This window comes from Equus caballus, chromosome 20 (genome assembly GCF_041296265.1).
Source record: "Equus caballus isolate H_3958 breed thoroughbred chromosome 20, TB-T2T, whole genome shotgun sequence".
NCBI lineage: Eukaryota > Metazoa > Chordata > Mammalia > Perissodactyla > Equidae > Equus > Equus caballus.
This window is the reverse complement of record NC_091703.1, coordinates 22,543,020-22,559,155: the sequence shown is the minus strand read 5'-3', so window position 1 is coordinate 22,559,155 and position 16,136 is coordinate 22,543,020. Positions and strand designations below refer to the sequence as shown.

At 37.5% G+C, this 16,136-nt stretch overlaps 1 long non-coding RNA gene across 1 annotated transcript in view; it reads left to right on the top strand.

Moving 5' to 3' along the window:
* Positions 1 to 2,543: 2,543 nt before the first annotated feature.
* The window catches only part of LOC138919686 (uncharacterized), a 19,032-nt gene continuing 5,439 nt past the window's right edge, over positions 2,544 to 16,136 (top strand). Inside the window, exons 1-2 of the long non-coding RNA XR_011430102.1 lie at positions 2,544 to 2,807; positions 7,667 to 7,744. This is a non-coding gene — a long non-coding RNA (uncharacterized lncRNA). The remainder of the gene's footprint in view (positions 2,808 to 7,666; positions 7,745 to 16,136) is intronic.

The following is a 16,136-nucleotide window of genomic DNA, read 5'->3' as shown; positions in this document are numbered from 1 at the left end:
TGTTTTACCTCGCCATCCCTCTCCCTTCTCTCCCACTCATCTCCTACCATTTTCCTTCTCATTCAACCCATTATAGCCACAATGGGCTTCTTCCATTGATGATGACTGCTCATTTCCACCCTTCCTATTCTATGGGAGTGGAGAGTTACTACCCAAGACCTTAGGGTGCACTTCTTCCCATCATTAGACCTCTACTCAAAGGGCAACTTGTCTTCAAAGACACTGTGTTTTACCACTCCCCCCATCTCTCTCTATCCTGGCATCCTGATTTGTTTCTTTTTAGCGTTATCCCACTCTAAAATTATTTCATTTGTTTATTGGTACAGTTCCTTAATATCTTTCTTCCTCCAATAGCATGTAAACTCCTTTGGCTCAAGGACTTTGCCCTTCTTTTTTACCAACACCCAGAGTACTGCATGGCATGTAGTACACATTCAACACATGGATACTGAACGGATGGACCAGGTTATGTGCAGCTTTTGAAACACAATTTTCCCTTTTCTGATAGACCTTTGTTGGTGATAAAACAAGGTATGTTATTTCAACCAAAAGATATAGTATGATAGAGCTCTCAATACGAGGGTAATAAATATATGGAACAACATAAGAGGTGAAATCATGAGTTCAGTCTGGAAAGAAAAAAAATAATCTCTAAATTCTGCAAGCATGTAGATTGTATATAGCAACTGTAAACATTTTTACCTGTAAACATTCTTTCCATGATATCCATTTGAAGCCTCAGCTTTTTGGTGTTCTGGCCTCTCACGATTTCAAGGCACCTGGGTGTTAATAGGTGTCTTGTGTCTCTAAACTGCCATGTTTTGAAGATAGAGCATAGAGCTACCTGAGCAGAAAGCCAAGAAGCCCCATTCAACTGGCTCCTACTGTGGTTCAACGCCTTCAAGGCAAATACATTTTGACTGTCCCAAATATTAACAATAGTCAACTTTGGGAATATTAACTCATCAGAGTTATCAGTGGCAAGTGGGAGTACCTTAAATTCTCTTTTGTGTGTATGTGTGGGTGGATAGATTAAAAGTTGTGTTTAAACACTCTTTAAACGAGTATTGTTAAATAAGTTGAAGATCCTAAAGCTAGATAGTACCTTAGAAGCACCAGATCTAAGCTGAGCAAACTGATTTTTGGAATATCTTTTATTTTAAGAAAATAGAACTTTATCAAATTCAACAATAGTCAAGGGAGTGATGTTTTAGTAATACATGGCCTACCTCTAAGGTGGCCATGAGGATGGAGTTGAATTATGCTTGAGACACCGTGATTTAATGAACCATGGAAAGCACATTGACTTCATGGGGACAAAATGTGCTCAGCATATTTCGTCAGGAAACTTAGAAGGGATCCTTTTGAAAATAATCCAAATTAACTATACCTCAGTGGGATCAGGTTAGAGAAGAGAGAATTGTGGTTGAAATAGTCAATGTGGAGTTGATTGCTAAGAAAACTTCAGTTTGCAAGATTTTATAAATTTTCCTGTCAGGATCACTCTAAGGCAGAGCTGTGAATTTTGTGTTGGATGTTTTCCCTACATTTCCTTCCTAAGCCTCTGAGTTTCCTTTTGGGGACCTTCATTCCTGCCCCATCCAGACCCGAGACACATTTCTTCTTCACCCTCCAGTCTTTGATGACGCCTCCATTGTCCCTATATTCTCTCTAATTATTCTTCCTTTATCTGCCATCAAGATTTCTTATCCAATAGTACCTGGAATTTTGCAATTTACTTTTTCCCCGGTATGCTGAAATCAGGTACTTATTTTTATCTACCATCATGTATTAAGTGTATATGCATACAAATGTGCTGAGTGTGGTGTCTGGTACAGAGAATAATCAGACATACACACTTCTTTCATGTTACTTAAAATGTTTGCCAGTTGTCCTGGAGGAGATAATACAGTTCAATCAATGAGTAAATGGCTTATGACAGCAGAATATTTGCTTTTTAAAAGATATATAAGGACATAGAATTTTAAAAGAAAGAAACGGTTCCTTAAGAAAAAGATCTCTGCTTCTTTTACACATAGGTAGATAAGATAGTCAGGGAAAAGAGATCATTTTCAAAAGCACTGTGTAGGCAAATTCTTATCCTGCTTATGCATGAACCTGATTGTGCCACTAAAATTGCTAAATTAAAGTTACTGTAACTAGAGGTGGTAACTGGATAATGGCCTTCCCCTGACAAGTGAATGCATGGACCAAGGTATTTATGCACAAAGTAGAAGGCCTTTGTAAGTAGCAAGAATCCAATTTCATTGCCATTATTACCATTGTGCCAAATGACTTGTAAAATAAAATAAATGAGATCTACTGCACCTAGCAAGCTAAGACAACTCCCCATTCATCATTCCCTTGAAAACTGTACTCCGACGGTCTCAAAATGAGGGTGAGAGAGAGGATTAGTTCTGACCTTCCCCTGATCGGAACAGAGTGTTACTCTTGATCTCACTTCACTGGTTTCTGACTAGCATAGCATTTTTCGTATTGTCTTATTTTTCTCTCTTCATAAATCAAAGGGAGAATCTAAAAGAGCTACAGGACCTGCCTCCTTGTTGTAGTTTTACACAGAAAACTCCTTTTGCTGCCACTGGAGTGATTGGTACTTGAGCAAATAGGCAAACACTAGGCTCTAGGTGGAAGCTGGTAATTCCGTAAACACTCCGGAGAACCGTATCCTGATGGCTATTGGGCATAGCTTGAAGAATGTGTCATTCTCTCATCACTGCCTGCCTTCAGAGTCCATATGCTCCTTTAGTGACGGGCACATTGTGTCAGAAAGGAGCAAGTGGCAGCAGGTAAGGAAAAAAATGTGGAAGGCAGATTTTTAAAACATATACAAAAGATTGAGAAGCTCCAGTGGTAAGTCTTGATGGGGGTCCTGTGAAAGCTGTTTCAAGATGTTTGTGTGGACCCTATCTCATTGTGTGAACCAGAGAAAAGCACTTAGCTGCTCATATTGTCCAAAGCATATATAGTATTATTTTCACAAGAGTAGCACCACGTGCTGCAATGACTATTTCAGGTCACTTGAATATCTAAATCAAGTACACTTTAGAAGTTACTGAGGTTTTTTTTATTGTCCGTCTTGACATAAAACTATAGCAGATCACGTTTAGGGAGGTTTTCTCATTGATATCGCTGTGGATGAACTCATTCTTCCCTATGTCCTCTGAATTTGGCCTGAATTATACCCACCTTCAGTGTGATTTAGTTGAAAAGGTACAGGTCATGGAGTTAGGTAAATCTGATTATGAATCCCAGCCCACCATTTACTACTTGGGACTTGGTGAGTCACCTAAAATCGCTGATCCTCACTTTCCCATCTAGAGTAGTAATAATATTTAGATAGTTGGTTTTATTCTTGTTTGGGGGATTGTTTATTATAGGCCAGGCACTTTGCATGCATTGTGTCAATCAATACTCATAATAACACTGAAGTATTAGCCACCGTTTATGTTTTAGGAAACTGTCATTCAGAAGGATTAGTTATCTGGTCTAGTTTAACAGCGAGTATGGAGCAAAGTCAAAATTCACACCTGCGTGTGATTGAAAGCCTGTGCTCTAACATGGCTGTATGGGGATTAGGGAGATGGCGCTTCACAGGCACTCCTGAAGGGTCCAACACTGGCCTTGTGGTGTTTCTTCCCCTGTCACTACTGCCACTCCCCATGAGCGATAGCTATAGAAAGAGGCACGAGCCTTCCTTCCAGCATGACTTCCTTCCCTTTACCGCCCTTGTTGGTGCCGTGATTCTTTTACAAAATACAAAACCTAGGTCCTGACCGTGTCTCACCTGGTTTCTTGGCTTAGGCTAAGGCTAAGACCTTTGTGTCTTAATCTCTTAAGAGTTATGAACCACTTCTCCTTGAGTCAACCTTTAATTCTACCCCACTGGACTCTAGAATTCTTGTCTGTCTAAATCTCATGGGATAGGAGCTCTCTCTCTCCATTTGACGAAGCTGAGTACCCTAGACTTTAAATGTTTTTCCTGACAGAGTATAATTTATCTCCCCACACTTTCCTGATTTAACTAATTTTTTCTATTATGACTCTCTTACCTGGATGCATGAAACTGTAACACCTAACTGTCTTCCCCTGCCTTGCTAACCTTTATATAATATATATATACATAGAAGTGTGTGTGTGCATATATACATATACATGTGTGTATGTGCAAATGTGAATGTATATATATGTAGTTTGTGTGTATATATGTATATTATATATGTGTGTGTGTGTTTATATATACACAAAAAATCACCCCACTTGTTTAGAGAACTCATTCCTAGCCCTTTCACTCCCACAGCTTCCCACAAACTGACAGACATCCAACCTGCCATGTGGTGTTAATACCCAATCCTAGGGCATATGATGCCCTGCAAAAGACCCTAAACCTCATGAACGGGTTATTTTCATCTCAACCAACAAATCCTGGTGGTTGCAAACACAATGCAGATGTAATATCACCTATGAAAGACCGTGAAAAGATAAAACCAAAACAAAACAAAAGGTAAACACTTTATTCTCCTTTTTTAATCATGAACATCTTGAATCTGTACAAAGATCTTTTTTTCCTTTGACTTACTTGGTAAATTTATTCAAAAAATGCATTCTGCTACCAAAAACAAACAAACAAACAAACAAATACTGTCATCAAAACAAAACATAAAAGCAGAAAAAAATTCAAGCCTTTTTACTCTCGTGGTCAAAATGTTCCTTGAAACAGTATACCTAAGTGTTTTTCAAAACCACAGATTACAAAGTCCTTTCAATGTTTTCTCAGTACCAAATATTTCACTTAAAATGTAATAGGTGGATGATCCAATGTTTTCATTAACTTTATATGAGAGCTCAATTATAAAGCATTACATTTTTCACAAAAAGCGGGTAGCTTTTGTATGGTGTATGGGTCCCTATGATATATATATATGCCTTTTGAAATCAGCTGGTTAAAAAAGTCTGTGGAGCACTATTTATGCTTAGCCTGGTATGTTCAAGATCTCTTCCTCCCTAAGCATGTTTGGGTGGTAGAGCTCAGCCTGTGGAAAGATACGGGTCGCTGACCTCTCCCATGTCTGAGATGGGACTGGAGATGGCCACTGTGCTTGTAACCACAGTTTGAGAAATAAGGAAAAATCCATTTGGAAGTTTTTTTCATAATAGATAATCTGAAACCAGTTATTAATCCAAAGAAGTATAAATCAAGAAAAGGAACCATAATGCAAACAAATAAGGGACTTGAGGGAGCTGAAATAAGGAGGTTTGAAGCCAACTGAAGGAAGAGGAGCCTAGAATTCCAGGAACAAGAGATCACGTATGTGTGGCCAATTTTGGGGAAGTTCTGATGGACTTAAGGAGGTCCATAGGAAATAAACATATGCCCCAGTGCTAGGCTGGTTTTGACTAGACGGATAAACGCAATGTGGTCCTACCTTTAAGGACAGAAAGAGCAAAAGCTCTCACAGGTGTGGCAAACCTCCCTATTTGGAGAGGATATTGTTTGTATTTTTCCCGCTGAGCCAGAGTATGGCCTTCGGATCCTTCTCAACATGGCTCCTTGGGCATCACTGCCAGCCATTGATGTGGGCTGTCAAGTGAAAGTGACTTGCTACCTCTGCTTAACTAGCTTTTACCTTCATAGGGGAGCAATATACCAGCAGTCAATCACTACAACATATGACAGCACGTGGTAAATTTTTTAAAGTAGTGTAACAATAAAATGTGCTTAAGAGAACATTGATTTCTGATCAGGGTGACAGAAGCTTCATGGATTGAGTGGACTTTGAGTCAAGTAAGTATTTTTAGAGCATAAAAGTAGAGAAGAGTTGGGAGGAGATAAGTTATTTTATATTGTGAATATGAAAATATATTATTTGAATTTTGGATTTAGAAGGCTGCTATATGTACCGTCATGTTTTAAATCAAGGGGGAGAAAACCTTCCAACAAATGGGTAAAATAATTAAAAGGCTCGTGTGTCCCTTAGAGGGATTTATAGTCTGCAAATACAGCACTGAAGGATGAGCTCCAGAATTTGGTAATTTTCTATTTCTAAATGTAGGCACTATTATTTATGAGAATACTAATTCTTTTTTATGGTGGTCACATAATCAAGTGTTTCTATGATTAAAAAAACTATTAAAGTATTGGTCTCAAAAACAAAATAAATCATATGAGTAACTAAATTTACAATAAATGCTTTATTTGTGGGGTTTTTGTGTGTGATTTATAACTGAATCATCAAATATTCATTTCACATGAGCATGAGGGCACTACTCACATCATATAAATGTATTTTTGGTTTAAGTTGAAGAAAAATGAGATCTATGAAAGCCTAAATTCTGAGCTTAGAAATAGATAAATATACATATTTGCACTTTCAAGCATATGGTGACTTGTTCTTCAGATAAAGCTTCATATACAGTGGACAAAATCCTCTGATGACCAGAAAAGAGTGAATTCCAGCAACTCTGGTACTTCCTCATAGTGTCCATTCTTGCTTACAAGAAAATTCAGTTAACTAAACCTTCTAGAAGCAGACAGAGTCCCACTCTCAGTATACCACTCAATGTCATTTTCTTTGTTTTGTTTGATGTCTTTATTTGTTTTGTCCATGAGGAAACTATTCAATTTGGTGAGGGGCTAGAATCATTCCATGCAGAAAAGAGAATGTTTTTAACTCAAATACACGCGTGGCTTAAACTGAATATTGTCATTGTGTTTAGGGCTTCCATAATGAATTATAACAAACCAAATGACTCAAAACAACAGAAATTTGTGCTCTCAGAGTTCTAGAGACCAGAATCCAAAATCAAGGGTTGATGCCTTCTAGATGCTTCGATGGAGAATCAGTTCAATGCCTCTTCCAGCTTCAGGTGGCTCCAGGGGTCCCTTGGCTTGTGGTAGCATCACTCCAATCTCTGCCTCCTTCACATGCCTTCTCCTCTGTGTCCTGTCTTCTCTCCTTCTCTTCTCTTCTAAGGACACTTGTCATTGGAGCTAGGGCCCACGCTAATCCAGGATGATCTCATCTCAATTATCTTAATTATGTCTGCAAAGACTCTCTTCTCACTGCCCAAGTAAGAAACATTCACAGAATTTGGGTGGACATATATTTTGGGCATCCACCATTCAATCCACTACAGTCACGTCCTATTATTTTTCCTGTTATTTGCATTGGAGGAATAGCTGATTCTACCCCTTTTGATAATGATATTAAATAAAATAAAAAATAATCTGTGACTCTGCTCGGTGAAATTTAACTCTCTTCTGATTTTATTTGGCTTTGTTAATAGATGTAAATTTCATGCATCTTCCACCTGATTATAAGGCATTGCTCTAAATCAACAGAGAGCTTCATTTCTTCTTATTCTTAAAATTCCTGAAACATGACATTCTAGCTGAAAGAAATAATAAACAGCCATCTATTTACTTGCAATTAATTATTTATTTTAGTTATGTGTTCTCCAAGAATGCAAGAATTCATCTATTGAATTGTTTACATGTTTTAAAAATATTTTAATGTTAGAGATAATATGGTGTAGTTAAAATAAAATGTACAAGCTTTTGCTAGAGATGGAGCTGGCCATGATTCATAGCTCATAGCTTAGCACTTACAGTCTGTTTGATTTAAAGCGAGTCATTGATCTTTTTCAGTGCCTGTTTTCTCATCTGTAAAATGGAGACACTAATACCTCCTGTGCCTATTTATCATGAGGATTAGAAAGAATAGAGGTAAGTCATCTAGTGCAAAGCCTAGCACATCGTACTTACTTTATAAATAATATCTGTTACTTATACGGATTTTGTCTATACAGCAAAGTATAAAAGGGAATGTTGATTGTTAGCTCATCCATTTAATTCATCCCAATGCTGAACTGAGTAGTCTCTGGTCCTAGGTAGGTTTGAGGAGTGTGGTTTAACATGCGACGGCAAAGTCTGACCTTATATCCTAACACTTTCCTTAGTGGATTTGCTTCCCCATCCTCTCATTTGTACCTAGTAGTCAGGCTAGTCTCTTCACTCTCCCCTGAAAACATGAATCTCTTTCCTGACCACAGTCTTGCTCATACTGTTTGACTACTTGGAAATGGTCCTCTTTCTTTCTGCAATCCACACTTGCCCCCTATTTATGACCCAGGGGAAGTCACTTATTTTCTTGGAAGATTTCTCACGTTATGCTCAAATGTATGTTCTGCTTTGAAATTTTAAAATTCTTATACTGTGTACTCATTTTAGCGTTTAACACATACTGCTTTGCGTTGTTAGAAGAGGTAAGTTAGGTGTTTTAAGTCATCAAATGTAAATTTCATGAGGTCGAAGATTCTAATTCATTTTCTTGATTACATTCTGAAGTTAATTAGATTCTTCTTTCAGGTTCCAGTCTTACTTCAGATTTGTGCTTCCTTTAGATACAATTAAGTTCAACTGCAAGCTCCCATTATCCAGATTGATGGGAAATTCGACTCTGGTCGAAATATTGGGGCTCCCTTCCTCATGATTATTCAGTCACCCAGAGATCTTCAATGGAAACAAACACTTGGGTAGTCCAGTCCTTGTTCTTCCCTAGTTACCCGTGGAAGACTATTATTCATGCTTACCTAGTCTTTGAAATCTAGAAGCTCCTATGTCGCTTATGATAAGAGATGTTTCCACGGCTGGGAGTTCCAATAACAAAAGTTCTGTTTAGCTGTTTTCCTGGAATTCAACCAACACCTTGTGTTATGAGAAAGTGATTCTTAAATCCCAAGTCCTCATGGAGCTCAGAAACCACTATCCTTTTCTTTAGCTTGGAGAATCTTTCTTTGTCTATTTCCAACCTTTCTCCCATCAAGGGCATCATGCCCCTCCCTTACCAACATATCCAGTAAATTCCCTTCTTTGAGTTTAGACTTACAAAGGTCAGGTAAAGAAACCATCTTTAAGAGTCTTCTGTTTTCAACCCTGCATTCCTACCTTAGATGGGTCGCACTATTTAATTCAACTGGAAGTAGAGGAAAAAAATTACAGGATACAACACACTTTAATATTTAAACAAAATATTTTCCATCTGTATTATATTTCCAAGACTATAAATTATCTGGATATGTCTCAAAGACTTGTGGAGCACACTTAGCAATCATCAAAGTATGTGGCAGCCCAAGGAACCAACTGGAAAATAAATTATTTCAAAGGAAAGTAGATTCCAACAGAAAAGTTGTATGTAGGAACTATGCCTCCAATCATATGGGAGGAGGTGAGTGGGAGTTAATTACATTTATAGTATTTATCTCTCAGATTTGTCTTCTAGCTCAGCCCTCACAATCTGAGACCTAGAGTGAGAAGAGATTGAAAGTGAAAACTGAAAGAGAGGTATTTTAAATACTCCATAAGATATTGAAAGCAGGTGGGAGTATTGCTTTAGCATCCCTTTAACATAGTTGAGAGAGGAGATGAGTTTAGAATATTGAGGGCTCTGAACAACAAAGCTTGCCTCTGGCCCATAGAGATTTTGGTACAACATGAAAACATTCCCTGGACATGGGAGCATCCTCACCAAGCACACCATGGTAACATTTACTGCAGCCAAGACCTTCATAGATACATGGGAACCTGGTAATTCCTACAGTGTTAGTTGAGTGCTCAGGGCTCTGTTGCAATGGGAGTAGGTGCCAATGGCAGGTGGACAACTATGGTAACTTGAGTAATAATGAGCCCATGTGCATCCTCATGGAACACTATTCATTATCAGAACCCATGGTATATCACATTCCTGTAGCCTGCAAAATATTATGAGGTCAGAGAAACATAAATATTTAAAGAGAACAAAGAAGGAGGAAGATGACATTTTCTATAAGGGAGTTTGGAGGACTAATTTGTTAAAAATATGTGGACTAATTCTCTGTACTCTCAAAATTGTATGTGTGGGGATCCGGTGGGTAATACTTTGAAAGAGACTAGAATTCCAGATATATTTCCTCTCAGGGCTACAGCCAGAGAAATATTCTCACAATTTTCTTTGACCCAGAGTCCCTGGAGGCAATACCATGAGAATATTGGTTGGTTCCATCTATATATCTCCTTGTAATAACACTTATTCAGTGGCCAATAAATACTTTATTTGATAAGCTGTACAACTTCCCTTAATTGTCTTGACTAATTGTTAGAGAAGCTGACTTCTAAACACTGAGTTAACACTGCAGTTTCTTAACACAAGAAACTGGAGTTTCCTAGGAGAATGTCAAAATGTGAAACAGTTACTCAGGACCAGAAGTTAAAACGTTATTGACAAAAGTGCTTTTACAGTATCTTTAGCTACAAAGTGTAAAACTCGACCCTCTAGTGTTTCCCAAGTATCTGCTGTTTCCTGTAATGTACCCTATCAAATTCTAGTCCACCAATCAAGATACTGAACTGGAGATGGCCTACCATTTTTAAATAAGGTTAGCAACTTCAGTATGTCATATCCTCATTTTAAATAGCCATAGCACACATTACATACAAAAGACTCTAAAAGGTTCTGTAATAAATGTTTTCAAAATGCTTTTACTTGGGGCTGGCCCCGTGGCCGAGTGGTTAAGTTGGCGCGCTCCGCTGCAGGCGGCCCAGTGTTTCGTTGGTTCGAATTCTGGGCGCGAACATGACACTGCTCATCAAGCTTTGGGGAGAAAAAGGAAAAAAAAAAAAATGCTTTTACTTAGCACATCTCAAATTAATTTTCCATAGTACTCATTTTTCAAGAGATTTCTATCAATGCCCTTGAAGAAATATTGCTTTCTGGAATAGATTTTGCAAACTGGATGTATTTCTAACTTGATCTATGTTATTGGGAATTCTGATCATTACCTCCCTATTGAAGGTATCCCATGGGCAATACAGACATTATGCAGTGATTTGGGCACCCAGTTAATAAATATATTATATAGATATGATACATAAAATACAACATAATGTTATATATATTATATATTTTATGTATATTATGTACATTATACATATATCTAAAAGATATAACACACAAGATTTGGACACATGAGGTATGAACCTATCAGAATAATTAACAACAAGATAGGGACTGTTCTAAAAACTAGAAGGGCAATACTGGCGATAGTAATTGCTCGCAATAACTGAGAAATAGGTAGAGGTTCCCATGGCCTCTGGGTGTCAAGCAGCAAGAGGATGCTTCTGAGCTGAATAGTTACAAAGCATATCCAAATGACTAACATTTAAGTAAGCAAGTATGTTGCAAGTAGGAGAAAACTACAGAGCAAGAGAACGTACACATTAAACTGTCACCTGCCAAGGTAAACATTCTTCCAGATCATTCCATGTTAAGTTTTGGGCTCGGTGAACCTTTTTAGATTAAAAAAAAAGGAGATCTGTCAGCATTCATATATTTTAAAACTATATAATGTTGTCCCTCCCTGCCATTTCTATTTCCTGTATTTACATTGATAATATAGCTCGAGGTTACCCTCAAACAAGTCAGTGGAGAGCAGAACATTATTTGGTTTGAGTAGATAAATCTTAATATGACCAGAGGAGGAAAAAGAGAGACTATGCCGTGCTGTGCCTATTACGGCCTGCCCCTGCCCCCATTCACACACACATTGCTTAGAATAAGACTCTTCAAACTTTTCCCTTTTATTTATTTATTTATTTTTTTTGAGGAAGATTAGCCCTGAGTTAACTACTGCCAATCCTCCTCTTTTTTTTCTGAGGAAACCCGGCTCTGAGCTAACATCCATGCCCATCTTCCTCTGCTTTATATGGGGGACGCCTACCACAGCATGGCGTGCCAAGCAGTGCCATGTCCGCACCGGGATCCGAACCGTTGAACCCTGGGCCATTGAGAAGCGGAACATGAAAACTTAACCGCTGTGCCACCGGGCCGACCCCAAACTTTTCCCTTTTAGAACTCCTAATGTCAAAGGAAAAAATACATATATGTGCCCAGAGAGATGAGAGAGGGAGATAATGGCTAACGAATTAAACTCAAGGGCTTCCATTGTAGGAAATATCATTCATGTCTCTTTTACCTCAAAACTTTAAATGAGTACTTTCTCTATTACATATATAGGCATATTTAATACAACAATACTTTATATGCTTAAGAGATCGATACATTTATTTTCTCTCCAAAATCTTTCAGTAAATTCATTGTGCCAGGAGCATAAACCAAATTTATATCATGGCTTCATACAGCTTATGATGCACTACTTCACATTGCCCAGTGGGAGATCTAGAATAAATACAGTGAGCCTCGTTTCAGTAGGTAAAAATTAGAATAATTGATGGAAATGGAGTTATTTATGTAAATATTCACGTCTATAAGGATTAATCTCATGGAATGGCCCACTCAAAAGTGTGGTGACCTTGGTCTTATGTCTCACTCACTTCAGAATTTTAGGTTAAGCTTGAAACACAGTCATCTGGCAGAAAATAACTTTAATGAGACTGCCTCTTCGTAAGAGTAACAAGAAACAGCATATGATTCCTGAGCTTTTAGGGTAAAGATCAGTCCAGAGAGGAATGTTCTGGTACGAGGTATTAATTTCTCAATTTTCCATCTAGGTTCTTATATACCACTATGCTTTGCTTGAGAAAGCAGGATTTAGACAGTGAAAGAATAGTTTTTATTAAAACGTGTTGTCTTCCTAAGTGCAGGTGCTCCTAATAGCTTTCCAGAGCCGACATTTGTTAGTTGTTCATTGAGCTTATATCATAGATGGACAATTGATCTAAAAAAAAAATCCTTTTGGAATATATCTATGTTCAGATTCACCAAGTGAAAACCAGAGAAAACACCGAAGCTAAAATAATAAAAAGCAAAAACTAGAGTACCACCAACTTCCTGTGACGATCAGGTAAGACTTCCAGAGAGGACAGTTTGAATGTTTGGTAAGTGTCATCAGAAATGTATCAAGAAACAGAAAATAATAACAGTATGGTTGAGTCTTCAATCATACTAACACTCTCCATCTATAAATCTCAAAGTTTTACCTGTTATAGTTTAGCTTTATTAATGTGGTTACCTTGGCTTAATAGGTGAGACCAGGATACTCATGCTTAGAAATTACGAGGTGAACTGAAAACACCTCTCTATTCATAAAGAACACAAACATGAGATAGAAACACAGAGACAAGCACTGTCATAGGTTTAATATATTTTGGACCTCACAGCTGCGTTTCAGAATTGATACCTTTCTCTCCGTTGCAAGTATGAAATCAACAAATCCTGGGGAGAGTCAAGCCCTCCTTTGGTAATAGTATGAAGCCCCGCCCCTGACCTACCTAACATAGTTTATGATACACAGTAAGTACTCACCAAAAATTTGTTGACTCAAGAAATTCACACGCGCGCGCGCACACACACACACACACATACAAAGACACCAGTTTGATTTGAACAAACATCTTTATGTAAAATGCAGCAAAGTAAAAATCCAGTCATTAGCTTCACTAATAAATGGAGACAATTAAAATTCAATCAGGTCATCTAAGCTTGCATGTCTAATTAGCAACCTGAAGTGTGTAGTTCAAACCAGCGTGAGCCTAGAGAGGACGTTTTTAGGGAAGTAACTGTTTCTTTACCCTGGCTCCTCAAGGCCTGCTCAGAAAAAGATCAGAAATAGTCCCAAACATTTTACAGCTTTTTTGGTTGCCGAAGGCAAACTTTCAGAGCCATCTTTAGCCCCCTGTCGGCTATCCCCAATGTCATGCCCTGTGAGTTTTCTACACTAGTCTCTGCTAGGATTTCATCACTGCCTGAACATGGGCCCAAATGATACCCATCCCGTGAGGGAGAGCATCTATAGTGCTCCTGTGGATGCGGCAGCATTGCCAGGCACAACAATTCAGGCAATGGAATCACTGGACATTAAATCAGAAAAACATCTTGAGTTCTACCCCCTTATTTTATAGATGAGAAGCCTAAGACCTAAATAGGTGAAGTGATTTGACTAAGGTCAATCCAAATCATAGTTGACCGATGTTAGCCTAGACTGAACAGTCCAGAGAAAATGAGAGAAGTTTCTGACTGATCTAACAGATTCTGCGTGATCAGCATTACTGATTACCTTATTTTTAAATTAATATACAAAAGATAAGACAGCAAGGAGAGATGGACAAACTGAAAAAATAAAGACACGATGTGGTATTCTTTCGTTGAATCATGTAACTTTTTTGTGTAGTACAAGCCATATTCAAAGCCACATAATACCAGCATATAGACACATTATATGTGTCTAGATGTCAAAAATGGACTTCTGAGGGGTTTTTACAGCTAGCAAACAGACACAAATAATCAGATACATTGAGCTAGCTAACTAATTTGCTAATGGAATATTTGCTCAATGATTAGAAATACACAGAAAAACTCTGCAATTAACCTTTGAAAACAAAAAGAATTGTTACCTAGAAGGTTTTCAGAGCTTAATTATTGATAGAAGCTTAAGGGTAAATCTCAGCTGTGACCTTAAACACTCTTTATCTTTGTATATCACACCTTATTTGAGAAGGAAGACAGTGCCAGCTCCTGAAATGTTCTCACATGGAATGGAAAAAAGCAACTTCCTAAATCTGAGCTCATCAGAAGAAATTTTGTTTTTAAAAATTTAACGTCATTGCTCCAAAAACTTAAGAAATAGATTTTTTCAATTTATATACCATGCATGTATTTCATTAATAAAAAGAATAAAAAATAATTTTCCGTTATAGTATATTTAAAGTGAAAATTTTCTGTGTTGAAAAATTATTAAAATTCTTCTAAGTCATTAGCAGTGCTGGCTTAGCCCAAACACCATCACGTGACAGCTGCCTCTTGCTTCATGTGAAGCTTAATGTAGTTCAAATATCTCTAAGATTAACTTGATAATATAAACCATACATTGTATATAAGGGAAATCATATACAAAACTGGAAGTGGTATGGCAAAAAGAAATAATAACAATCTAGTTGGCAAATACGTGATATTTTCCTGGACATAATTGATTATGGGTGTTTCCATCTTTACAATGACATATTATTGCATATTTTGTGTGTGTATTTGTCAACAAACAAAGGAAATAAAACAACTTTTATTGATCATGTACCATGTGTTTGGGACATAATACACACACAATAAGTATACCTGAATAAATGAAGGTCAGGCACTGTGCCAGATGACTTATAAGTGCTTTGTCATTTAATTTCCCATAGAGTTTGTTGGCACACTATAAAGTTAGCTCATTAGCTCAATATTTTCCTGTAATATGACTTCAAAATTTAAACCTGGGTGAACTTTTGCAAACCCTAAAAATATCTTTACCCTAAAAATTCCATGAACATTAAATATGAATCTAAACAATCATTTTAAATTGTCTAAAGCTTCATAACACAGTCTCCCTTTATGTGCCCACAAGAGATCAGAACTAGAAAACGTGGTCGCCTGTCCAAAATGTTAGGGTAAGCTATTATCTAGAATTTAATGAATTTAATGAATAATGGAAGACCATCTCCTTCAAAATCTCTTCTTACACCATGGAATTCTTTGTTTTGCATGCTGTCTAAATTTCTATTAATAAAAGACTAATTTATGTTAATAATTTCCCTCTTTCAAAATGCAAATATCCTTGGGAAAATCAAATAAGGTGCCATTAATTCCTTAAAGTGAACTGATTTAATCAAGTTGCCTCCACCCAGCTGAGATAAGTCTCAGGCACCCAGAAAACAGGCATTTCAATCCAGATGCTTTGGCCCTTAATGGGAAGGTAGAAAAGAGCACTTCCCAGGAGGACAGGCTTGAGTAGACACCATGAGAAGCTTTGTGCATCCAAAGAGCAGCATGAGGGCAGGGCTGCCTGGATTTGGAAGAAGAGTTAGTAATAATTTAGAGAGGAAGACCAGAAAGAGGTTGAAGTGTGAAGCGACATGGCTTATTTACTTAGTTTACATAAGTCCAATTTTGGTATCTACTTAAAAGAACATACAAATCATTCCTGAATATTCTCCAGACTCAGACTATGCAAACCTGACCCCTTTACTGAATTGTACCATACATAAGCTAAGCAGGCATACTCCTTTTGTTGGCATAGCCTTAGCCACTAAAGAAATTACTTATTACGCAACGGATTAAAACATGTGTATGTAGACAAATGCATATTTTCAA